At 35.3% G+C, this 9569-nt stretch overlaps 1 protein-coding gene across 4 annotated transcripts in view; it reads left to right on the top strand.

Annotated features, from left to right (window-relative positions):
- LOC117121836 (adhesion G protein-coupled receptor L1-like) overlaps positions 1 to 9569 on the top strand; it is a 75713-nt gene that overhangs the window by 26819 nt on the left and 39325 nt on the right. For 3 of the 4 annotated variants that reach the window (XM_033267211.1, XM_033267212.1, XM_033267209.1), the window contains exon 2: positions 471 to 594. The gene's annotated coding sequence lies outside the window, so the exon portion shown is untranslated. Of the gene's footprint in view, positions 1 to 362; positions 595 to 9569 lie in introns of those variants that run through there. The other variant, XM_033267210.1, reaches the window with a different exon arrangement.

Genomic DNA, 9569 nt, shown 5'->3' with positions numbered 1-9569 from the left:
TATTATTATTATTATTATTTATTTTAAAATTAATTGCCACTGATGGAAGACTAGAAGTTTTGTCCAAATGTACCTTACATCTAACTTGTAGCTAATTGATCCACAATTGATTCATAAACACAGAGATCTGTTGGTATTAATTAGATGTTTTTAGAATCATCGCAAGATTGGTCTATGGACTATAAGATATTCTCAAAGACAGTAATGGAAGCCGTAGGTACACGATGAAACGTAATGTTGAACATCAAAGGAGACTGTAAAAAAATATTCTCTTGATGCTAACGTAGTTCTGATTAAAACTCGTTAGAGGGCGTTATTTAATAAGGAACGTTAAAATAACATGATAGAACTCGTTGCGCATGCTTCAAGCACAGTGTTGGGGATGGTAAACCAACGTATAATACGTGTTGAATATCGCAATATAGAATCTGTGACTATAAAAGAATCACTGATGTATTTTCTGATTGCAGCTCGTTAGAGGACGCAATTTAGCAGCGAAGACGCAACAGAAGCTGAAAAGTATCATATGTTGGCTATACGAAATGGACGTTCGGTTGTTGCAAGCAATTTAGTGCATAAGAAAACACATTCTTCGTGAGTATTAACCGTGTTATTGTCCATTAAGAAAAATAAATTATTTGAGAGTTTCCTGTTGTTTTAGAGTTCGTTGTCACTGTAACACGATAATAGTGGTTGCAAAGCAATAGTCCTGTACAGAGCACTGTTTTTTATGTATGTAAAATATTAAATATTTGTTGTGTATTTGGTATATATCAGGCCTATAAATTTATAAGATTATACATTATCGCTATTAGACATAGCAAGCAAGTAATTATAGTTTAATGTGCAGTATTAATTATCTGGTAACAACCAGCTGTTGCCAGGGGTGATTGTGATTGACATATGAATTATTATAAAGGATTAATTACTGAGCATCTGTACATAATATAGAGTATTGACTTATTTATATGGAGAGCAATAACAGACCTTTCCGGAGTGTCAATCAAACTTAACAACTGACTAATCAGAACAGCGCTAGGAATACGCGCGTCTTACAAACACACGTGTTTGTCCCACAAACACACGCTCGCGTATGTTTTTAACACTGCCGTCTTGGGACCTTAGCAACAATATCCAAGGGGCGGAACTTTTAGCGGAAAGGTCCATTGCTCCGACACAATGGATCTTTCCACTAAACCTCGCCCTTTTGGATGTTTTTGCTAAGGTTCCCACAAAACGACAGAGTAAACATACGTAAACACGTGCGTTTATGATGAGACCGTGGCGTAATCCTGGCTCTGTTCTGATTGGTCAGTTATATTTCGGAAAGAGGTTTTTAAAACAATTTTAAACATAGTCAACAAGAATTATCATCCGTAGTATAACAACTTGCCAAACAAGTAGCACTTACGTTAGGTACAACATAGGTTACAAACACAGGCCTACATAAATTTCAAGCATTATCCGTATAGGCATTAGCTTAAAAAAACATCCTCATATTAATTGTATGATTTGTTTATACACCCCGTGACTAATTTTGGACGCATTCACTGAAATGTTAAAACAGAACGCTGGAATGACCTGTATTGCCCATAGGAGAGACGCCGCTTTAAAAGCACGCATGGCAATAGCCTTATGTTAACGAAATTGATTAACATTGCATGTAGCAAATCCCTTGATGAAGTCGCTTACACAGTTCGTATATTTAATCGATGGTCAGCAAATAATTGCTTCTTTCAGTAAATCTATTGGAGCTTGGACATCTTGTTTTGGTAAAGTGAAGGGGGAATGAATAATGTTATGTGATATTCCGTAATTAATGTATAACAAATTATGGTGACTAATATCGCATAGGAAATACAAATCATTCATGATTTATATTCTGTTATATAATGTGACAATTCAGAATTTCACTCATCCGGCAGGAAAAACACACAGTATTGTTGCCACCAGGATATTCTGTCCCACAAAGACGACCAATGACGGTACAAGAAATATCATAATGATTCTTCAAAAATGAGCAATTCAATCAATTTCATTATTGATGAGCGTATAATGTAAACGGAAGTACCAAGGGAGTTGGTAAACTTCTAGTGTTTTTTTTTTTTGTTTTTTTTTTTATGATTCGTTTCCCTCAGCGAGGGTGTCATACTTCAAAAAAATACATTTAACTTCTTTTCCATTAGACATTTCTATGCCAAGCCGTCCAGTGGTGATTAGCCGATATTATAAGAGAGTACTGGGATTGTGCCTTAAAAATCGATCCTTGCTGGTAGATGCATATCTGAACTTAATTACATAACGACGGTCACACAGACTTAAGCCGAGAGAAGAGATAGGTCCACTGTAAGCCTACTGCGAACGCGACTGCTATTCGCATTAGTCCCCACCTTGAATAATGTGAAATTAATTATTTACTTATTTGATGAACGAGGAGGAGTGGGTCGAATATGTATATATGCCTATTTGCATACGAATTTCTGTATTATCCTGCTGAATTATTTTTGCTAAACGGACATGACAATGCATTTGGAGAATGACTTATCAATAGCTTCTGAAAAAAAAATAATCTGGCACAAGACCAGAATCATCATTAATCGCGCGGCAACATGTTTGACTGATGATGGTGTGAATCACCGGGTGAGAGATGACATGGGCACGTGCGCCGACTACAGCATGTGTCTCAGTTCACGAGTGATCAGGCTGGCGCAGGCTCATAATCAGGAATAAAGGTCAATGACCTATCCCAAAAACTTATTTCATTGCTTTAGCTACTTGTGCTTGAGGTAAATGGTTTGTCATCAGGCAAAATGGATTCGTGACAAAACGCTTGACTTAACTGACATCGGTATACTGTAGAAATTGTGAAACGTACCGAACATCGCGATAATTATATTACTACGGATATCAACTGACAGATCTATATTAAACCATCCATACACGCCTTCATTGATTTTTGAGAGCCTGGGGACAGTATCCATCTGTGCTGTACACATTCAGCATGATATATTTATAGTAGACCATACTAAGGTACATTTTATACTGTTTACTGCTAATTAATAAAAAAAAACACACACACACCACTGCCATAAAATGTATAGGCCCAAAGTAGGTCTTGACCGCTTAAGGAACGCATGAACTTTCATGGTTTGAGTAGGCTTAGGCGTAAAATGTCTTCAGCATTTTCAGAAAAAAACAACACAAAAAAAAACCGTCTGAAAGCCTAGCTGTTCTCGGAAGCATTTCAAATTTAACTTTATCGAGCGCCTTTGAACATTAATGATGGATACCGGCGCTGTATAGGCCTAATTGCATTTGATTGATTCATACTTTTGTGAAACACTTCGGATGAAGAAAGAAATGGGAGTCGGCCCAAAAATAATACAATGGGGAAGGGGATGAAGAACAATCGTTTGTTTTTAACTGGTGTAATGTTAGCTCCATACTATTGGTTATAAACTGCCGAACTTAATTAGTCTGTCTGACAAATTATTCTTCCACATTTTGCTGTGTATTTTGCCAGAAGCGCAACTTCGGAGTTATTGGATTATCACCGATAGTTATTAAATTGAGCCGGAACATAGTACTATACGTGTATAGTTATCTTTTTGCATAACGAATTCGGAGGTGGTCTTATGTATGAAATATTTTCAAGATGATGGAATATCGATGTAAAATTACAGTACTTTTGAAGCGACTGGATAATTAAATCTAAAATGAAATAGATTGACAGTTCAATGATTTATGATCGTGATGATGATGATGATCGTGATAGTAATATTCAGTAATAGTAGTAGTAGCAGCAGCAGCAGCAGCAGCAGCAGCAGTAGTAGTAGTAGTAGTAGTAGTAGTAGTAGTAGTAGTAGTAGTAGCAGCAGTAGCAGAAATAGCAGCAACAGCAGCAGTGGTATTAGTAGTAGTGGTGGTATTAGTATAGTAGTAGTAGTAGTTGCAGCAGCTGTCAGTATAAGAACCGTTATAAATAATGTTAAGAGTCATACATTATAATCAGAGTTACGGACAATCAGTTTTTTTGGTAATCAATTAAACCCAAGCCGTCGATAATGCTGCGATAACAACCCATATGAAGCAAGTAGGCAAAGTAATTTATATTTCATGAAACTTAAAATAACATAATATAGTATAGTGCAGTAATGAGAATCAGGGGGCAGATCCAGAACAGGGGGCACAAAAGTTTCAGAATAGTTTAAGTGACTAGCACATAACATTGATCTGCATTGAAATTTTTAAAATTTAGTGGCAAAACGGGGGGTAGGGGTGGGCACGTGCCCACGTTCCCCCTACTGGATCCCCCTACTGGATCCACCCCTGAGAACACATTAATTTACCATATCTAACTATTCTTGTTACCTACCTGCAATTAAGATTTTTTCGTAATGTTGTTGAAAACGCTGAGGTTTACAGCGACAGCTAATACTGTGGTGTATCTGTATTGATTTAATTACCACGTATTCGGTGTGACGTTTTGCTAAAACAGAATATTTAATGAGGTACAGTACATTATTAAAAGAAAGTGTTGATTGTACAGTATGATTTAGAGATTATAGGCTAAGCAAGGTACGGTAACGATCATATTGGTCGAAGGAGTAAGCATTCTCAGAATTGAATGCATGTATGCGGAGCACACACAACCAAAACAAAACAAGGTAAAAAATGAACTACAGCGGACCAACACGATTTAAGACCACATCGTTTAACTTCTTTTCGTACTTTTACACCAAAGGGTTTACTGGGCGCGAAGCTTTACTTAATTTTCCCCAGTGATTTCACCTATGATTTCACACATACAATAACGAATAAAAACATTAGGCTATATAAAGAGATAAGATATTTATCTATCATTTGATTACAAAAAAATATGAACAACGTTACAAAAATACAAGTTATTTAAATAAACGCCGGACCGATTTTGGCTTATGTGGACTAAATATTTGGCAGGTAATTTTAAAGCCCCGGACCAATTTTTTCCTGACACCTATCCCATTTTCTAAATTGCGCTAAAGGTGAACAGTGTCAATGACACTATTTCTTAAAATATCCGTTAATATAAATTTATATAATTATTATGAATGATTTCTGACCAATAACAAGCAGTAGTAATTGACCAAACATGTCCAATTCGTGCATTATCACTGCAGACGGATTTGCAAACTCGTCTGCCACCACGAATGCCTTATTTGATGTTGAACTCATGGCGGCTGACGTCATCCAATCACTTTTTGGATGCGCAATTTAAAGGTGTAATAAATTACACGAACATTGTTTTAACGGTATGACGCTCGCCCAGATAGTTTGAGATTGCGGGTTCGATTCTCACCAGAGACCTCTTTTTTCATACACCTATATTTGAGCACTGTATTACAACTCATTTGATTTATATACAATATTTGTGAGACAATTCTCCGCTGTTATAAATATTGTACTAAGTTTTTTTTCTGTCGGTGTGTGCAATGCACACGGGAATAACAGCGTAACGTCCATTCCGAAGAATGAGGTGTTTAGAGCCCAACAAGGGCACAATCAGCCTGAGGTACGACGTTGGATAGCAGGTCTAGAACTCTCGCATAAAAGTCAAGTCCTACCGCTGCGCTAACTCGCCTTTTTACCTGCGCTTAGAGGCGTGTGTTGGACGTGTTTGTCAAAATTAAAGTGCACCTTCATCAGTTAATGTTATAAGGCCATCAATCATCTTTCAATGTCTGTTGAAAATCACACATCTACAGTGCACTCTCTGGTTGTGACGTAGCGCGTCTATATTGTGTACGCGCTCACTGACAGTTATGCACTGTATACACGACTTTGACGTCAAACAATGAAAAAACTACTTTAATTCTAGACTATCAAAACTGACGATTGATAATCATAATTCATAATTTTATTTTTCCCACAAGAAATATGAATTCTTTCATCATTTTGACGTCTATGACTATATACATTTTGCATAATAAATAATATTTGTATCGAAATATTTCTTCTTGGTTTTTTTTATTAGAATATGGCCTACTTTTTGTCATAGACTTATCAGATGTGTATATAAAACATAGACATATTATATACATCAATTTTAGCTCAGGGCCTGTCTCTTATACACATCTAGATGTGTATAAGAGACAGATATATATATATATAATGAATAATAAACAAAGATTCTATAAATGTATATGTATATATATATATATATCTCTGTCCCAAAACCATTATATGCCAAAATACTTCTTTATTGAAGTAACAACTGGTGTGTTTTTCTTTTTCTCATGAATAAATTAATCTTGAGGAAACGCTAATTAAATTTACTGAGCTTCATTATACCATTGATTACATTCATTTAATCATGGACATAGACCCGTCTAGGATAATCACATCTGCATAACTGCATTAGAAATTCATAACATCATAAGCTACGGAGTATCATTACATGATGTAGGGCTATAGATTTCATATACCGGGACTGTATCTCCATCCTCACACAATCAATGTTTAAATAACATGTAAATATATATGTAAATATATAAATGTATATTTATCTTTTATGATGATCTCCACTAGCTATGTGTTGTAAAATTTAAGACCTGGTGATATATATTATTCTATCGGGGCTTTCCTGAAAAAAAGAACATATGTATTAGAGCAAATAATATTGACAAATAGGAATATTTACCTCAGTTGACAGAGATAAGCCGTATACTCCAAAGGTCACTGACTTCCTGTAATTTGTATATTATTTGCTCCCTCTACTTTATATGTGATTTGCATTGCGTCCAATTGTAAATTGTATCGAATAGGCCAATTGAATATTGTTTCTTGTCCCCCACCCCATTCCCGGCTTGCCCGTTTTGACAAGCTTTGTTCTCTCTCTCTTCATGAGACCAAGTAATGTGAACTTCTAAAGATTATAAAACATTCTTGTAAGAAATTGATAATCCAGACCTGGCCAATACTTGTAGATATACGATGTATGCCTATGTTCGTTATCTTTGAGATAAATTTTTAAAAGGCTTATTCCTCTTTACCCCGATGAGGAACATGCTTTTTTGTTTCTCATTATCGATATAAATGAATAAATAAATGTGGCATATAGGTATTAGCATGCCACGATGTAAAGATAACGTTTTCTTTTATACTGGATTATTTGAAGTCGTTAGTTTCCACAGAAAATCCTTGAAGATATAGAATTATCTTGCCATATAATCATTACATTACATTTCCATAATTTTGTATTAAACTTTGACAAACGCTATTAAAAAAAATAGAATCCAATATGTGTAGATATGGATTTCTGATGAAAACTCGCTCGTTACATTTAAATAGTTTTAGGAATAATTCTATGTCATGAATGCATTTCTATCCATTTCTACCCCGTGGCTAAGATATCTGAGCTGTGCAGGTTGTTATTAAGCTTTTATAATATTTATGTGCACTGGTATGAAAGCAAGTTTCCGATCATGTTTTAAAACATAGTCGAATCAAATTCCTCTAAAATGTATTCTGTAAATGTCTGTCAAGTAAGCACTATATATCAATCGCACCGTATTTAATTATCAAAATCAAAGGATTACGCAACAAGTTCAGACGAGTTATGTTTGTATCGCAAAATTCTGTCGTCGTCTGGTCCATGTAATAATTAGCGCCATTCCATTAAAAACGTTGTAAAAGCTTTCAAACTGCTAATTGAATTCGCCACAGAGCTGTTGTGGTCTAGTGGTTATTACACCTGCCGTGTAGCGAAAGGCCCGGTTTCGGGGTACCACATTTAAAATTATGGCAAGTCACGTCCGTACAGTGCAACAATGCAATACAATGCAATTCTTCTGCACTATAGCTATGTTATATTTAAATTAACATATTATAATTACTGTATATTGTCTGCGACATTAGATTTACAACATGCAGATATCATACCATATTATATCGTAACATACCAACTATGATATCATATTGAATTATATCAAGTATGATATCATATCAAATAAGGTATCACGTCATTTGTATGCTATATTGTACTCTAGGCCTAATGTGATATGTCTGATCAATAGTATAGAATTTACTTCAGGAGTCTTATTGTGTTTGTTTCATGAATGAATTCCTTTTTCTATCCATGGTCGCTAACATTAGGATTGGTGGACATCACTTATATAGCACAGAACGCCGGAGCTTCGATGCGCTTAATAATAAACATTAAACAAAATAATGATTTATCGCTTATTGGAAACTTCACTCATAGCCCAAATAACCTTAAAGAATAAATAACAACTAAATAAATGAATATAGGAATATAAATAACATAACTCCCATACTGGGAATCTTCCTTTTTGTGCAACAAAACAACTTTATAGACGAAGGACCTAGATTAATTACATATATACAATAAAGCAAATCCCTGAATGTTATGTACGACCAATAACATGAATCTAATCACTACGTCTATGTGATAATCAATGTAACTCTCCCTCAAAATGACGTCGACATCAATTTCAGACCCGTATTTATATTCCCGATAAAATGTAAACCACTCTCTCCATCACGTAATTCGTTGTGGTGCATCGCGAAGCACCATTTACATCGATGTCTCTAAGCGATTGTTCGTTATTGTTCACACTATAGCAATTTTGACAGAATCGCATCTAGTCATCACCACAGTCGATTTTCAGTGTGAAAGCAAATGAAGCCGGACACTATAAGTTAGCTGGAGCCAACTTGTTTTGTGCGAGGAAATGCTTGTAACACATCTTCTTTTCAATAAGGCAATGACATGAGATAACAGTGGAACAGTGGTGGCATGTATTTATATTATATTTATTGTTTTTATTTATATTTATATTTATGTATTTATTTTTGTATGAATTTTGCGCGCGCGCGGACAGACCCACCAGGTCAACACGTCAGCTCGTCAGAGCAACAGTATAGCGAATTGAACCAATTCTGTATTTTTTTGAAGTCAATGTGAGTTATTATAATGTAGATGGAAGCAAGACCATTATGTGTAGTAATTGCTATGCAGAGCCCTGATTATATTCGTTTCCCAGGTGAGATTCTCATCAGGAATCATTATAACTTTGGTTATTACTCTGTAGGTAGATATTGCCAATATAGGCCTAGCTCATAATAGTACACAATATATGATTATGCGCGAGAAAAAAAATAACATAGAGGTACCGGTAGCCTATAAACTTACTGGCCCATGGCTACTATGAACCACTAATGAACTCATGGATTAAAAACCACGAATGCCTGGATGTTATTGAAACAAGAGTTAGGTGAGATTTTTTCAGCAGCACTTACCGATAGGTAGGCCTAGGCCTACTTTCTAAGTTAAAGTAACATTTGGATGCGCTAATGATAATGCAATAGGCCTTAGCTGCCACTTTTTTTCAAATACTGTATCCATTAACAAATATTTTGGAGAGGTCACAAGAAATAATTTAGACAAATGTCTTACACCAATCAATCTGTATCCATCATGTTGATTTTGAAACATAGAAGTCCTCTACTAATCATTATCAATAAATTGTTTTAATTGTATTAGCTTAGGCCTATAATCGTACACATAA

This window comes from Anneissia japonica, unplaced genomic scaffold (assembly GCF_011630105.1).
Source record: "Anneissia japonica isolate Jap-2015-1 unplaced genomic scaffold, ASM1163010v1 scaffold2392_len1475705_cov187, whole genome shotgun sequence".
Taxonomy (NCBI): Eukaryota; Metazoa; Echinodermata; class Crinoidea; order Comatulida; family Comatulidae; genus Anneissia; species Anneissia japonica.
Note: the sequence above shows the minus strand (reverse complement) of the source record. Positions and strands in the feature narration are given on the sequence as shown.